A 17,302-nucleotide genomic window follows, 5' to 3' on the forward strand; every position below is an offset into this window, starting at 1 on the left:
ATTAGGATAAATTTATCCTCGTGTAGCTTTGAAATTAGGATAAATTTATCCTCGTGTAGCTTTGGAATTAAGATAAATTTATCCTCATGTAGCCTTGAAATTAGGATAAATTTATCCTCATGTAGCCTTGAAGTTAGGATAAATTTATCCTCATGTAGTCTTGAAATTAGGATAAATTTATCCTCGTGTAGCCTTGAAATTAGGATAAATTTATCCTTGTGCAGCTTTGAAATTAAGATAAATTTATCCTCATGTAGCCTTGAAATTAAGATAAATTTATCCTCGTGTAGCCATGAAATTAGGATGAATTTATCCTCGTGCAGCTTTGAAATTAAGATAAATTTATCCTCATGTAGCCTTGAAATTAAGATAAATTTATCCTCGTGTAGCCATGAAATTAGGATAAATTTATCCTCGTGTAGCCATGAAATTAGGATAAATTTATCCTCGTGTAGCCATGAAATTAGGATAAATTTATCCTCGTGTAGCTTTGAAAATAAGATAAATTTATCCTCGTGTAGCCTTGAAATTCAGATAAATTTATCCTCGTGTAGCTTTGAAATTAGGATAAATTTATCCTCATGTAGCCTTGAAATTAGGATAAATTTATCCTCTTGTAGCCTTGAAATAAGGATAAATTTATCCTCGTGTAGCTTTGAAATTAAGATAAATTTATCCTCATGTAGCTTTGAAATTAGGATAAATTTATCCACATGTAGCTTTAAAATTAAGATAAATTTATCCTCATGTAGCCTTGAAATTAGGATAAATTTATCCTCATGTAGCCTTGAAGTTAGGATAAATTTATCCTCATGTAGACTGAAATTAAGATAAATTTATCCTCGTGTAGCCTTGAAATTAGGATAAATTTATCCTCATGTAGCCTTGAAGTTAGGATAAATTTATCCTCATGTAGTCTTGAAATTAAGATAAATTTATCCTCGTGTAGCCATGAAATTAGGATAAATTTATCCTCGTGTAGCTTTGAAATTAGGATAAATTTATCCTCATGTAGCCTTGAAGTTAGGATAAATTTATCCTCATGTAGACTGAAATTAAGATAAATTTATCCTCGTGTAGCCTTGAAGTTAGGATAAATTTATCCTCATGTAGACTGAAATTAAGATAAATTTATCCTCGTGTAGCCTTGAAATTAGGATAAATTTATCCTCATGTAGCCTTGAAGTTAGGATAAATTTATCCTCATGTAGTCCTGAAATTAAGATAAATTTATCCTCGTGTAGCCATGAAATTAGGATAAATTTATCCTCGTGTAGCTTTGAAAATAAGATAAATTTATCCTCGTGTAGCCTTGAAATTAAGATAAATTTATCCTCGTGTAGCTTTGAAATTAGGATAAATTTATCCTCATGTAGCCTTGAAATTAGGATAAATTTATCCTCTTGTAGCTTTGAAATTAGGATAAATTTATCCTCGTGCAGCTTTGAAATTAGGATAAATTTATCCTCATGTAGCCTTGAAGTTAGGATAAATTTATCCTCATGTAGTCTTGAAATTAAGATAAATTTATCCTCGTGTAGCCATGAAATTAGGATAAATTTATCCTCGTGTAGCTTTGAAATTAGGATAAATTTATCCTCATGTAGCCTTGAAGTTAGGATAAATTTATCCTCATGTAGACTGAAATTAAGATAAATTTATCCTCGTGTAGCCTTGAAGTTAGGATAAATTTATCCTCATGTAGACTGAAATTAAGATAAATTTATCCTCGTGTAGCCTTGAAATTAGGATAAATTTATCCTCATGTAGCCTTGAAGTTAGGATAAATTTATCCTCATGTAGTCCTGAAATTAAGATAAATTTATCCTCGTGTAGCCATGAAATTAGGATAAATTTATCCTCGTGTAGCTTTGAAAATAAGATAAATTTATCCTCGTGTAGCCTTGAAATTAAGATAAATTTATCCTCGTGTAGCTTTGAAATTAGGATAAATTTATCCTCATGTAGCCTTGAAATTAGGATAAATTTATCCTCTTGTAGCTTTGAAATTAGGATAAATTTATCCTCGTGCAGCTTTGAAATTAAGATAAATTTATCCTCATGTAGATTTGAAATTAGGATAAATTTATCCTCGTGTATTCTTGAAATTAGGATGAATTTATCCTCATGAAGCCTTGAAATTAAGATAAATTTATCCTCGTGTATCCTTGAAATTAAGATAAATTTATCCTCGTGTAGCCTTGAAATTAGGATAAATTTATCCTCGTGAAGCTTTGAAATTAAGATAAATTTATCCTCATGTAGCTTTGAAATTAAGATAAATTTATCCTTGCGTAGCCTTGAAATTAGGATAAATTTATCCTCATCTAGCATTGAAATTAAGATAAATTTATCCTCATGTAGCTTTGAAATTAGGATAAATTTATCCTCATGTAGCTTTGAAATTAAGATAAATTTATCCTCATGTAGCATTGAAATTAGGATAAATTTATCCTCGTGTAGCTATGAAATTAGGATAAATTTATCCTCGTGTAGCCTTGAAATTAGGATAAATTTATCCTCGTGTAGCTTTGAATTTAAGATAAATTTATCCTCGTGTAGCTTTGAAATTAAGATAAATTTATCCTCATGTAGCTTTGAAATTAAGATAAATTTATCCTTGCGTAGCTTTGAAATTAGGATAAATTTATCCTCATGTAGCCTTGAAATTAAGATAAATTTATCCTGCTGTAGTATTAGCAGGATGAACTAATCCTTATAATTGTAATAGATTTGTATGATATATTTATTTGATCTGTTATTCCTATTAAATGGTTGTATTAATTGAAATGCTGTTCCCGTTTGTTTCTTTTATTGTTAGAGACTTGCAAACATACATTGAATTGCCAATAGTCATTAAATAGAGTGATTGGAGAGAATGTGTAGAAGAGAGAACAAGTGATACAAGTGGTTGTTAAGTGCAAAAATGTGAAATAAATATTATGGAATGAATATGATGAACATTTGAAGAAAAATGAACAAAGATTCATTCACTTTGAAAAGATTTACTGTTATTAGTGGATTGGTGAGATATGTCTGCTCTTCATGAATTCATAGAAAGACAGTCCTTAAAATGTCCCTTTTCTGGTCTGAATATCTGTGCGCTCGCAATATTTGATTAGTGAGATACGTGTCATGTTCATGATTACAATTAATACAATGATAATGATATGGTCCATTTATATAGCTCAGCTACTATTATTGCATATACTAGTACTCTGCTGCGCTTGATAATTGGTATCAAATTATTACCCTGGCCGTAGCTAAGCCGCCATATAGGCGCTTAAGCATTCAATGAATAAACCATATCGGGTACCCATTTACCTCACCTGGGTTAAGTGCAGCACAATGTGGGTTTTCACACACCAATATTGAGATTCGAACCCACGCCCCTCAGAGTGAAAGATGAGAGTAACCAATAGACCACGACGCCCAGAGCTTCATGTGTTTAGGTGTAATTCTAACAAAATCAGCAAGCGCTTGGGGCTCGCATTAGGTGACTATGGTGAGATATGTATGCTCTTCATGAATTCCTAAAAATAATCCTCAAAATGTCCCTGTTTGGTGTCAATATATACAAAGTTTCAGCTCGCACTTCGCGCTCGCATTCTTTGTATAGTGAGCCTATATGACTATCATGACTACAAAAATTTGCTTAATAATGTCCCTTTTTCAGGTCTGAATATCAATATTATCAGCTCGCGCTTCGCGCACGCATTTTTTGATCAGTTAGATACATATCACTTTAATGGCATAGTCCTTAAAATGTATCTCTATTAGGTCAGTATACCTGGCAATTGAGAGCGCTTTGCGCACCCACTAAGTGACTCAATAGTTTTGCTGGTGCCCCCATGCCATGACCCACTGTACGCCACTGAATGTACATTTTGTTTCCAATTGTTTGTATTCCTTGTCTTAAATGAACATTGCCATTAAAGTAAGAGGCGAGTGAGTGGAGGTTTAATTGAGAGAAATTTGATATTTGAGTGGTTGCATGAAGGAATATGAATGAGAAATATCAGTCTTAATAAAATTTTGAATAAAAGTGAACAAAGATCGGATCATTTTGGAAAAATTCTTATTGTTTCCATAGGCCTACACTGTCAATGATGTCAGAAATTTCTCCCAATTTGAGTAGGCCCTAAGTATAATTCGGTTTAAATTGGAAAAAATGGTATAACTCATACTTTCGTGTATACGTGGATTGCTAAAATCTAACAAAGTTCAATGTGGATTGTGGAAGGAGTGGTTCCGCAGTTTGTATAAGTGAGTTGTCATCTTGACACTGCTTTGGAAAAGTATTTCAACAACGAAACAAACAAACCGAACAAATTCATTGTTATTGTTTTTTTTCTCTCTCTCGAATGATGCTGTGTTGGTCAACGTGTTGTTTGTTACTTTTGTGGATTGTGTGACAGCGTGGGAATATCGTTTCTTTTTACTCCTGTTTGTGAGAATGTGACGAGTCATGATCATGCCGAACTGGTATTATTTAGGTATTTCTCATTTTCATGTTTTCTTTTATCTGTAAATACTCAATGACCGATGTCATGATGGCATTTCGCATCCTGTACGGAAGATTGGACGGCCGGGAAGAGGGGGGGGGGGGTGATCATCCCCTATATCTATCAAAATGTAACAGATATGTTCTGTGTCAGACATCTTTGACAACCTCCTCTCCTTTCCTGGCACCTGTCATCTTGCTTACTCCACCCTCGATGGCTTGTATCGGTCATTTGGGATAAGGCTACCCTCCACATGGTGGTTCCCCCACATGGTTTGGTGTACATGTGATAGATGTTGGTACAAAATGAAAGTAATACGTGGTTGGTAAAGAATAGAAACACATGGCGTAAGTAACAGCAGGTGACATACCGCCTATCATGACATTACACCCGGGACGACTCCCCGTACTTTTATTATCAGTTTGTGATGGATGAAGCAGAGGTCAGCTCTGACAGGTTGGCAGATACCAATAAGAATTGCACCTTGTCTTATCAGAGTCTCTTTATGTGTGTATCATCGCACCGAAAACGTGATTTTTATAGGTCCGCGGTTGTACAATGAAAAGTCATCAAACGTTGATTTCCATGTGTTTTGCTTTTGAGTGTCCCCTTTCCCTCCTATTTTTTGTGTGACTGTTAAGATCGAAAATGTTATCACGAACACATGTTGAAGTGAAAATGTTTTTAGAAGCAATCAAGAACCCACTCATAGACAAAGACTCAAAGAGAAATCACCCAGGAACGTAAAGGTAGATTAGCCAAACAAATACATTTTGAAGAGGGATTTCATTTTTTTTGGCAGTAGCCTCCTCCAGACATCACAAGCCTCAACCCCCCCCCCCCCCCCACTTACTATGGATATTAGAGAATAACGAAGTACTCATCATAATTTTCTTCTTATATAACCACATTTATCACTTTAAACTTTTCATGTAAGCTCTCTATTTTCTTACTCTTCTTCGTTGTTTTTTTTTCTCAGTTCCTCTTTGCCTCTTTTTTCTTTCTTCAGAACGACATATCTTCGTATTAAAAAAAAAAATGTATCAATAGCTTCCGCAATGATAATTTTCGGAGCTGAAGTGGCTATCTTTGACTACTAATATGCCGTTATTAATATTATTATTATTATCATTATTATTATTATTATTATCATTATTATCATTATTATTATTATTACATCACTGTTTGGAATGGAATTGGGAAGGGGGAGGAGCATCCCAATTTCCTTCCCCGTTCAGGGCCCTGGGAACGATTTTAGAGAGGGGGGGTGGTGTTGGTTTGGAAAAAAAATTATAAGAAGAAAAAAGTTTCGTTCAAACTTGAAGGTGATTTTGGTCTGTAAAAAAAATGACAAAAAAAAAGAGATTTTGGTAAAAACTGCTGCATATGGTGAATAATGTACGCGGCACCCCTCGCTTCCCAGGGCCATGTCACAAGCAATATGTATGGTTGCCATTCGAAGTTAAAACCTCGGAGATTGTCCCAGGTCTGTCCTCTCCCGTTTAAATAATACAAAAACGAGACTTTCTTACCACTAAATCCATTCTGATTTCAATGCGGTTCGGGGGGCCTTGGAGAAATCCTTTATATTGTTGATCACTACATTATAGGCAAACCACAAACCTTTTGTTGTATATAAATGAAAAAAAAAACCCACACATGATGAAGATTCTAGAATAGTTTGTCCGATGCCCCCCCCCTCAAGAAAAAAGAACTTGAAAACAAAAGTTTGGCTATTAGAACTAGAAAATGACGGAATATGATTTTTTTAAAGACAACAAAATAAATGGCTAATTTTAGGGAATTTAATAAACGATTAACAAACCGTTTATTTTGTCAAAATTTTACCTAGTCCATTGCTAGATATCTAATAATTGTCAAGTAATAAGTTGCTAATATTTCAAAAGTTTACCTATTCCATTGTTACATATCTAATCAAAGTTTTTGATATTGCCTACAAGCTTTGTCTAGTGTAGGCATATTGTCCTTGAAATTGTTAAGGAATTTAAAAACATCTAGGTAAATTGTATCCATATAAAGAAGTTTGTTTGTATGTTTATATTTTTTTAAGATCTATTAAGAAGAAAAGTCTTAAAAGAGTAAGTTCTTAGTTACACCTGATTCCCGTAACACAAAGGTCAGCGATTAATCATACGCTTAATTTGTATGATTAATTGTTCGTTGCAGTCAATGCAATCAATCTTAAGAAAAAAAATTAAACGATGATTGCTAAGCTTTGTGTTGCGTGCACCAGGGCCCCAGCCATGTTATGATTTAGAGATTTAGACAAATTTTTTTTTAAAGAAATTTCATTTTCCAATGCTCCATATTTTTTATTTTTATAATTTTGGACAAAGAAATGAATGTTAAACTTTCTTATCTAACCATTGCCTACATATTGAAATATTTGTGGCATATCTATGGAGCGTTGTGACCCAGTGGATTAGTCTTCTGACTTTGAAACAGAGGGTCGTGGGTTCGAATCCCAGCCATGGCGTAATTTCCTTCGGCAAGAAATTTATCCACATTGTGCTGCACTCAACCCAGGTGAGGTGAATGGGTACCCGGCAGGATTAATTCCTTGAATGCATGAGCGCTGAAATGCAGCTCGAGCTAAAGCCGGGGTAATAGTAATAATAACAACGCGCCTCGGAATAGAATATTTCTAGATAAATGGCGCTATATAAATGCCTATTATTATTATTATTATAAAATTTATACAAGTTATTTAATTTTGTTACTACAATTGATCTCAGTTGCATAAGGTTTGTTCCTATTGAAATATTCCAGGGCATATAGAAATAGATATCATATCTGGTACATCAGTGACATTTTTTAATTCGTGCAAATCAATCACAGCGCGCGATCAAGTGGATTATATTGGTTTTTGAGTCGGTGATTAACAGAGGCTATCATCATCTATAAAAAAGGAACACTTTACACACAGATAATACGTGATTCAGATTACCATCGCTTGCCATACCGGGAAATAAGTGCAATAGGCCTACAAAATCGTAATAAAGTTAATACTCCAGATAATAATTATGGCACGTAAGCGTGAAACATTTCAAAATTACAGTTAATAATCTCCTTTGGCCCGCCCAAAGTGGACGATCGAAATAATGTTGTTAGGCTTACGGAAAATTTGGGTTTTATATGCGTTTAATCGTAACATTTATCATATTATTGACGAAAGGTGATGGGTCATTCGGTAGAGTGAGGGGTTCGGATTGCAGGTTAAAACCACTGATCAGTAGTTTCTCGTTGCTCGCGCAGAGAGAAACTACTGTACATGCAGAGTAAAAACCCTGATCAGTAGTTTTTGTATTGTATTTATTTTCCATTCATAAAAACATGCAAAATACAAACAAAATAAAATGTGAAATGAATACATATGAATGGCTGGAATGCCCACCCAGAGTGGTAATTATTACCACTCTGTTCTGCCTGGGGGTCCAGAACGTAATAAAATAGATTAAACTATATTATAAACATGATGAACAAGCAGGAAAGAACGACATTAAACAAAATATAAAGCAATGAAAACTAGACAATAGACTTAAAACAAAATTTAATGTTATGAGTTCAAGCTACAAGCAAATACACCCCCCCCCCTTCCCGGCAAAACAACGCGTTGCTCAGAGATCAATGAAATTTGAAATCTTAGAGCTCAAAGAAGTAATAAATGTTGTTAATTTTTTGATAAATTTCATATCTAAAGGTAAGTCATTATATAGGCGTGAACCTCTCTATATAAACATTCTACGGCAATTTTCTGTATTTGGTTTGGGCATAATTACATTACCTACGGTTCTTAAAATATATGAATGATTAAAATATTGAAATGAATCTGCTAAATATAATGGAGCCAGGCCGTTCAAGTTTCTCGTTGCTCGCGCAGAGAGAAACCACTGCACGTGCTGAGTAAACGTGCAGGGTAAAACCCCTGATCAGGGTCTTTTGGGGGTATTTTGGAACACTTTGCCTGCCATACCTGGGTGCAATTCCCACTTGGCGCGCTCATGTCCGTACGCAGCGGTGGGCAGGGGGCGGTTGCCCCACCCCCAGACATTTTAAAAACTTCAATTTTTTAATGAAAACCCCCCACAAGATTCACTAAAAGTGTGTACAATTTAACTTTAGAAAATGCAAAAGTGTCCAAATGAAAAGCTCGGTCGCTTCGCTCGTTCACTTTTGGGTTTCTTCGAAAAGTTAAACGCATCCTGCCCCCAGGAAAAAAAAATATGCGTGCGGTCATGGAAGCGCTATATTGCACTTTAAAAATGCATTTGAGAAGACATTACTAAAGTTTTCTGTCCTCTGGCTGCTTTCTTGCAAGTATTCGTGCTTTAGTAACAATCAGGAAAAAAATAATAATCACCACCAATAATCTCACTCCCGTTGTTATGGTCGCTGATGGTTGATTCTATTAACGTGCACATATCATCTAAACCCGAGCCCACGTATATTATGCAGGTTCAGTAAAGATTTAATAGGATTTTTTTTTATTTTAATTCAAGACAGCTTGATTTAATTTCATGAAATATGACAACAATTGTCATTTCAAACTATTGAGGGTTTTTTTTCTCCTTTTTTTTTCAATCTGATGGCCAAAGATTTACGAAAAACGACACACATGATCGATTTCTGGTCGCAATGGTTGCAATGACGAAGAAAATGATCGGAAGCGAATGGGAGGGTTTTAATCATTTTATTATTATAATATAATTATATGATCCAGAAGGGGGAGGGGATTGTGTCTTTTTTTTTGCTAGGATCAAATTACCGTTTTAGAACATGTTGAATTCGAGATTCTCGCTTAAAGGCCCCCTCACACCTAACCGAATTGTCTGAAATATGCCTTGCGATGGCTGGCGAAAGGCATTTTAAAAAAAAAATCGTTTTCAATTGTAATTGATAGTAAATCATATTTACCCTTCGTGTTTGGGTTCGTACATCTTCTGAACTAACAGCTGCGATTATTCAAATTCGCGCGGAAATTTTGAACATGTTTGAAATTTCCCGACGAATTGAAAAATCGTTGGTTATCTGTTTGAATTCGCATCTCTTAATTAGTCTGCGGTAATCGTTCGTTCATCGTTCGTGTGTTTTTGTCGCGCATAGTCCCTCTTCGCACTTTTGCCAAAGTGGACCGATCTCGGAAGAACCCGCAACGAAGCAACACGGTGACACAACGAACAAGATTGCCTGATCTTTTCCCTCGTCTTCGTTTCTAATCGCACGCCATATCAAACCATTGCTCACTCTTCCTTTGTCTTATTAGGTTATATCAACCCTTCGCTCGCCTTTGGCCGCAATTTTATCAAAGAGGTGAACCGAAAAATCGATATCCTTTGCATGTCATATTTATCCTTCGCTTACCGTTTGTTGATAAAATTTGACAATAGTTACTGATCGCATGATTTGACAGAAATTTTATTTGAATTCGTTGAATTCCTTGCATTTCGTTCATTTTTCCCATTCGTCACCCTTCGTCCGCCTACTTTCGGTCAGGTGTGAGGGGGCTTTAAACCCATTTCATCTCAGTTTTTCCCCAAGAAAGGTTTGATGACACGTAACCGGGGTGGTGCCACTGTTTTCACCCCTACATACCTTCCGACGCCTTGTTTTCAAACGATTTGTGCTGAGAACAGGTGCATCATCACTCCCAAATTAATTTGAGTAAGGTACTTGTGAAATGTACAAATACCCACCCCGGACGCCCCACCTCCTATGTACGTCACCCCACCTACACTCATTACAAACTACATCGCGCGCAGAAGCATATAAATACTATATACACTGTAATGGAAAAGTGACATCCAAACAAAGCACACGGGCATAGATGTATACCGTATTATTGATACCCTTTCATCGCTTTGGCATTCCAGTATCATCAAAGTTGCATTCCAATCCATTCCCCAAATAATTACGAGGATTCAGAATGAAAACCAGTCAAAATATACGACGCATGACATGATACGTTTACACATTTCTGTCACCATGTTACAATAAATTGGTCGTCTCAATCGATTTGATGTCCCAGTCTACGACATGGTCGTCAGACCAGCACAATACATTTTTATCGTAGTACACATGAAATTTCAGGATTATTGATATATACAAGCTGAAAAGTAATGGTTCATTAAAAGTTTCACGAATACCTTGCAAAATCATTCGGTCAGTCTTGGAAAATAAAATCAATAGAGGCAAAACCGAGAAGAGATGTAGAGGAATAACATTCCTCTGAAGTACCAATCAATTCAGTTGCATTTTTATGTATTGCTAGGTTTTTTTATAATTCGTTTTTATTGAGAAAAAAAAGATATATCATTCCCTGATTGACTTATAAATATTTAATAAGAGTCCAATCAATTTACATTCACCACAACAATACATTATTAATTTATGGTTTCTTTTCAGTTGTTTAATGACTCATAAGTAGATGACAATGTACCAATACTTGGTATTGTCATGAAGATGCGGCTTACAAAAGGCGCCAAAAAAAACTGACGCATCGGCGCGTGGGAATGACCACTCTGCGTCATAAAAGGGGCGGACCTATAAAATCTTTTTTCGGCAACATTCTAAGAGTGAAATAAAAGAAGAAGATTCTCCCTTGTCGCTGTAAATACGGAATATATTGTTGTTTAAGCATAGAGCTATGGTTTAAGGTAGAAAATGGGTAAAGTACGCATCCATGGAGGTTCGTGTGTCTTTTCACTAGCAAGTCAAGGTGACTCATCAATACGATGTTTTTGTTAATACGTCGGTATTGTGTTTTTTTTTCTGGAATAATTAAAGTTGTATTGATTACTCGATGAGCGGGTGGTTTTGTGGTGTATTGTTAAAGGTGATTGTGACGTGATCATTGACGTCGCCGACGACGAGGGTGATGGTTTCGGTGAAGTCAAGGATAACAGAACGATAATATTTATGGCCTGATACATATGTGTATGTTTACTTTGGAATTTTTTTACATGTCCAGTGTTGTTGCCCACGTGTCTAGCGTTGATTGGTGTACGTAGGGTTTATTTCTAATTCGTCTGGTGCCAATTCGTCCAATTGCCAACTCGTCTACTACCATTTGGTCAATCATCAGTTCGTCTACTCACCACATGGTCTACTTTCAATTAGTCTAATGTCATTCCGTCTAATAACCAGTTGGTCCAATAGCCATTTAGTCCATATACCATTTGGTCTAATTGGAGTAAAGTGTTAATTGTGCAAAACGAATGAAAGAAAATGGGTATTAGACCAACTGGTTATTAGACGAAATGGTCATAGACGAACTGGTGATTAGACAGAGTGATGATTGGACCAAATGGTTATTGGACGAAATGGTTGTTAGACGAAATGTTGATGGGCGGAATGGCATTAGACCGAATGAAGGTAGACCATGTGGTGAGTCAGTGGACGAGTTGGCAGTGGACGATTGGCAATTTACCGTACGTACAGGACCACACCAGTCATTGGTACTCCGGTATTAACTATAATGTTAGATCAATACATGGGTGCTATTACAACACCTTCGGTTGTTTAATTTACACCTCGCGGTGTTATGTTCAATATAAAATGTGAGTTTAACACCACGGGCAGTATAATGGAGCAAATGGAAATAGTAATCTAGATGAACAAAGTAAAGACTATTAAATTCATTGTATTGATGATGATGATGATGATGATGATGATGATGACAACGATGACCGTTACGGCAATACCCCGCTTCCTCATCCTTATTACAAATACCTTATCATCACCACGCTCATCATTGTTCGAATTGTGAAATAAGGTTCGTTTAAAGGTGGAGGATTCTGCGTATATCTTATTAATTCATTTATTGATGGTAAATTCCGTATTCAACTACCATTGCTACTATAGGCTGGTCTGAAAAGGGGCCGTGTGAACAAACAAAAACATAAACTATGTTTGACGAAAAATATTTATATATACGTGCATACACGATATACAGAAACTAATGAAAAATAATTTCCGAGAATACATAGGAAAAATAAAATAAGAAATAAAATCAATTTTTGAATATGTAAAATTAAAATAATGAAATTCGTTAATATTTTAAATAACTTATATGCTACGTTATGTATTTAGTTACTGAAAATATTACTATGTAACAGAATATTTCGAAATGAAATGTAAGTTACTTTGAAGTAATCAGATGCAACTTGTAAGCTTGCTACTGTTTCTTTTAGTAAATCGCAAGGAGTACTCGCGGCGTGCGTATTATATTGATTACGCCCCCTTCAAGAATGTTGATAATCGCCAATTATTATTCAGATCTTCGTGTATTTAGTTATAATTTGGTGTATTTAGTTATTTGAAGTAATGGCTCAAGAATTCAATAATTGACAAAGAAATTAAGTTCTGGAAAGGCGGTTGGAGGTCAGTTACAAATATTTTTTTTCTACCTTAAATTAATCTTGATAGTTTAAATCGCTCTCTTTGACTACTCTTAATACAGTGTTTCTTTGAAAATGCCGAAAAGGCAATTAACGAATTTATTTTGTTATGAAAAACTTAGGCATTAAGTGTGTATACTAACATACTTGGTTAAAACTCAGGAAAGGTTAAGCGTTCTTAGCCAAAGAGCCACTGTACGGTAAAATTAACTTTTTGAGGTTATTTTCTGAGATCTCTTTAAATGGTGGCAAATATCTGTCCTTACTTCAGAAAGACAGTAAGCACTCCGTGAATCGAAGAATACATCTAACTGCTTTCTTTTTCAAGTTACACCATGTTCCACTAGGGTACCGTTTCAAACCAAAAAGCGATGAGAGACTTGGCCTTTCTAAAGTTGCCCCTCATCATACACCCACTCTTGGAAATATCTACATTTCAATATCTTCTAGGGTTGCCTCCTTAACCTCTCGTGTACATCGGCTCCGATTTAGATCAAGAAAATCACTTGAACTGGTTGCCGTCCTCGGTGTTTTGTTTTGTTTTGTTTGTTTGTTTTTTAATACAGCTGGTCATAAAGTAACACAACTTTAAACACGCGACAAAAACGTGATCGAAGGTAGGTACCCGTGGCGTAACTATCCAAAGAGTTTGAGAGGGCCAGATAATCATGCCGTATCGAGCAATATTTAAAAAAAAAAAAAGTGAGAGAAGTGAGCGAGCTAGAAATTTCGACATTTTTATTACAAATATCCAATTATGTGATAGATTTGACATAATATTAAAAATATATATTTCACCCTTCTTTCTTTCTTTCCTTTTCTCTTTTTTATTGGTAGTGATTTCTTTTTATTAATTTCATTTTTTTTTTTTTTTGGGGGGGGGAGCACCCCAAGCTCCTCTCTGTCTGTACGCCACTGGTAGTAAATGCATAACCTGCGAACAGTTTAATGAAACGTCCCCTATAGCTGTACATTATTATAAGGATTTACAGATTGCAATATTCAATGGCTCATGAAAATGTACATGCCAAGATTATATCAGTGAAAATGTTTTCTAAAATTGTCGATGAGACGGATTTTTATGCATTTTCTCAGCATCGTATTTGAATGCACTCGATATGGGTAGTGAAAGTTTGAATATAGATTTCACTTGCACAACTAGTTAGATTATCATGCTCGATCTACGGTATAAGTAAGGCAGTAAGGCAGTATAAGGCAGTAAGGCAGTATACGGCAGTATAAGACGGTATAAGGCAGTATAAGTAAGGCCTATACTTACAGATACAAGGAGTAAGTAAGAGCCTTTATACTAAAGCTTGTCTGCGCAAATGAATGACTGTTCAAAACTCAAGCACACAAAGGTTTACCTTTAATTAATTAAAAATGGAACAATGCATTTTTTGTTGTGTAAAATAATACCGAACACTGTGTAAATTTTACCCAATGTTGAGCTGCAATGTACCCCCCAAAATTTACTCAACATTCACGACAGCCCCCCCCCCCCTTTACCTGATAATTTGGGGTGAACTTTTACTCTTTTTTTTTTCTTTTTTTAGATTGCACAGTTCTTTTCTTTTGCACAAGATTTTAATTTGTTTTATGTCATGATTTGCTGATTAATAGGAATGTTTAGATTAGTTTTTTTTCCACCCATCCACATGGCTCCAACCAACCACCTATATCTAAAGTTAAAGTCCACTCCAAATAAATGTTGATTTGAATACATGGGGAATAATCAAATTAGCATAACGCGGAAAATTTCATCAAAATTTGATGTAAAATAAAAAAGTTATGGAATCTTAAAATTTCGCTTATTTTTCACAAAACAGTGATGCACGATTCAGTGACATGCACATGAGATGATGTCCTTCACTCACTATTTCTTTCATTTTTTACATATTTGACAATAAGGACCAACTTGACTGAACCACATAGCTTTAAATGATGCTAATTCAGCGGGTTTAGGGAAGAATTAATCGTTGTTTTACTTGACAATGAGGAGAAAATTTGAATATTTCATATTTGATATAATAAAATACAAAAGAAATAGTAAGCTGATGACGTCACCAGTCTCCTCATTTGCATACCGACCATTATGTGCATGTAACTCCTTGTGAAATTAAGCAAAATTTTTACATGTCATAACTTTCTTATTTTATAACCGATTTTGATGAAATGTTCAGTGTTATGCTTGTTGGATTTTTCTCTTTTTATTCACATCAACTTTTTGTTGGGTTGGACTTTTCTTTTAAGTTATTATAGGTCTACTTGTTGAATTCAAGCGGATTTCACGCAACTAATACGATAAGATTTTTAGGTATTAGAAAGTCTACATTCTATCTTAGTTATGGGACGTTTCTTCGTGTTCAAATGTATCGTTTTACGAAGCGTTTCACACGAAGTTACAGGTGATAAAATCATTTGTAATCAAATTTCTCCGTGTGCTCTGGGTTGAAAAAAAAATCATTGTGATGTTATTTTCACTTTGGGCGAACTACATAATTTCGGCGTTGATATTTGGCACTTTTTTCAGTCAAGAAGGGACAATACGCATTTGTTTTCTAGTCTAATCGTTTTGATAGGTACATAAGCATTGAGGTTGATCACAAAATTATCTTTAATCATGTTAACTGGCAAATTTCTGGAATTCGGATGCTTTAATCAACGGTGTGCACACGACGTTCAACAAGTTTGAATAATCGCCAGCTGTAATCGCCAATATATTTTGTTAATACCTCGTCCCCACCGCAGGGAGAAAAGGGGATGCGTTCACACCCTCTGCACCCCTCCCTTCAGACAAATGGGATGGGACTTTTAAGAAGGGCGACATGTTATTAGTATCAATGTTGCTATATTCATATCTTCTGTAGATAGGTAGTACATACTACCAGTCTATCAGTACACCACACCCCTTGAAAAAGCTGGTGACACTACTGCACCGTCTTGCGATCCGTTATAATTGGCCTATCATAGCTGATCGCGAAAATCTTAATTCGAGCCGTCTAATTTGTGTTTTCTACAATCAAAGCGATTGCTAAGACTGACCTCAAGGTTTTATAAGATCTGGCACGATCACTTTACGATTCCTGTATGATTTAGACCACGGGTTCAATCATGGCGCGAAACGTTTTTTATATTTAAGTTTTAATTGAAATAAATCATAACAATCACAATATTTACAAATGATTAGTATGATGAAAAAGCATAAAATCATGAAACATTACAATAAAAAAGAGGCAGATATAAGATTATAATTATCTAAAAGTTTTCAAGAGGGAAGCGCCGAGATAGAAACAAAAAAGACCGCCCTAAAGAAAAGGAGAACAGAAGCCAAAATAAAGAAATCGGACTAGAATGAGGACAAGCAGCTGAAGGATCCCCCGCCCCAATTCCCTCTCTCTCCCTCTCACTTTCCCTTCACTCGTACACACACACATTAGAACCTTATCCCCGTACAAACACAAATATCTTTGCCCCCCCCCCATCCTGCATACGACACACACACACACACACGCTCACATAAAGAAAAGGGGAGGAAACCCTCAGCCACGTGGCTCCATCCAATCCAAGATCCTGCCAAATATGGACCATCAACACTTTGCAAGTTCGAGAAAAAGGTCAAGAGGTCAAACACTCTCCAGAATACGCTTGCATAAATTAAGTCTCGGAGGTCGCCCTTGAAAGTCCATACATGAATGTATATAATATACGGACGAATCAAGCAGTACATTCTTACATCGTACTATGCATTGAAAGATAACAGTTCAAAGATAAACATGGTTTCTTCATATAAAAATAATGTACAAACAATAATCACTAAATTATAATACAGTGGCAGTATGAATTTTAACTTAGAGATTATTAGGTAAGGGGAACAATATAGGTATCAACAATAAATTTTAAAAAAATATATTAAAAAAAGAGAAAAAGAGAATTTAGATATCAGAATCGTGGGTCGCAGGAATAAATACAAAGGTTGGCATGAACAATTCTACAAGAAAATTCTGTAATGTAGAGGAAATAATGGAGCATGGCGCGAAACGTGACAATGAGAACTGCAAGTGCAATGTAAAAAATACCTCTTTGACAATCTATTATCTTAGTTAATTTTTAAGTTTTTCTTCCATAGAGTCTATTATGTTTTACATGTATCTCGTAGTTGGCCACCCTAGTGGGGTGTGTTTGCGTGTGTTTTTGTGTGTGTTTGTGTTTATGCTGGCACTTGTTTAATGTACATTTTGTACATATTTGTAGTCGATATATCTGTTTATTATGTATTCTCCTTTGTCATTTTATACATTTAGATCTACATCTTATTTAGAGGTATATAGGGCCCCACTCACAAGCTGTGCTTTTTCGGGGTCCTAGAAAACCGTTCAT

This window comes from Lytechinus pictus, chromosome 1 (genome assembly GCF_037042905.1).
Source record: "Lytechinus pictus isolate F3 Inbred chromosome 1, Lp3.0, whole genome shotgun sequence".
NCBI lineage: Eukaryota > Metazoa > Echinodermata > Echinoidea > Temnopleuroida > Toxopneustidae > Lytechinus > Lytechinus pictus.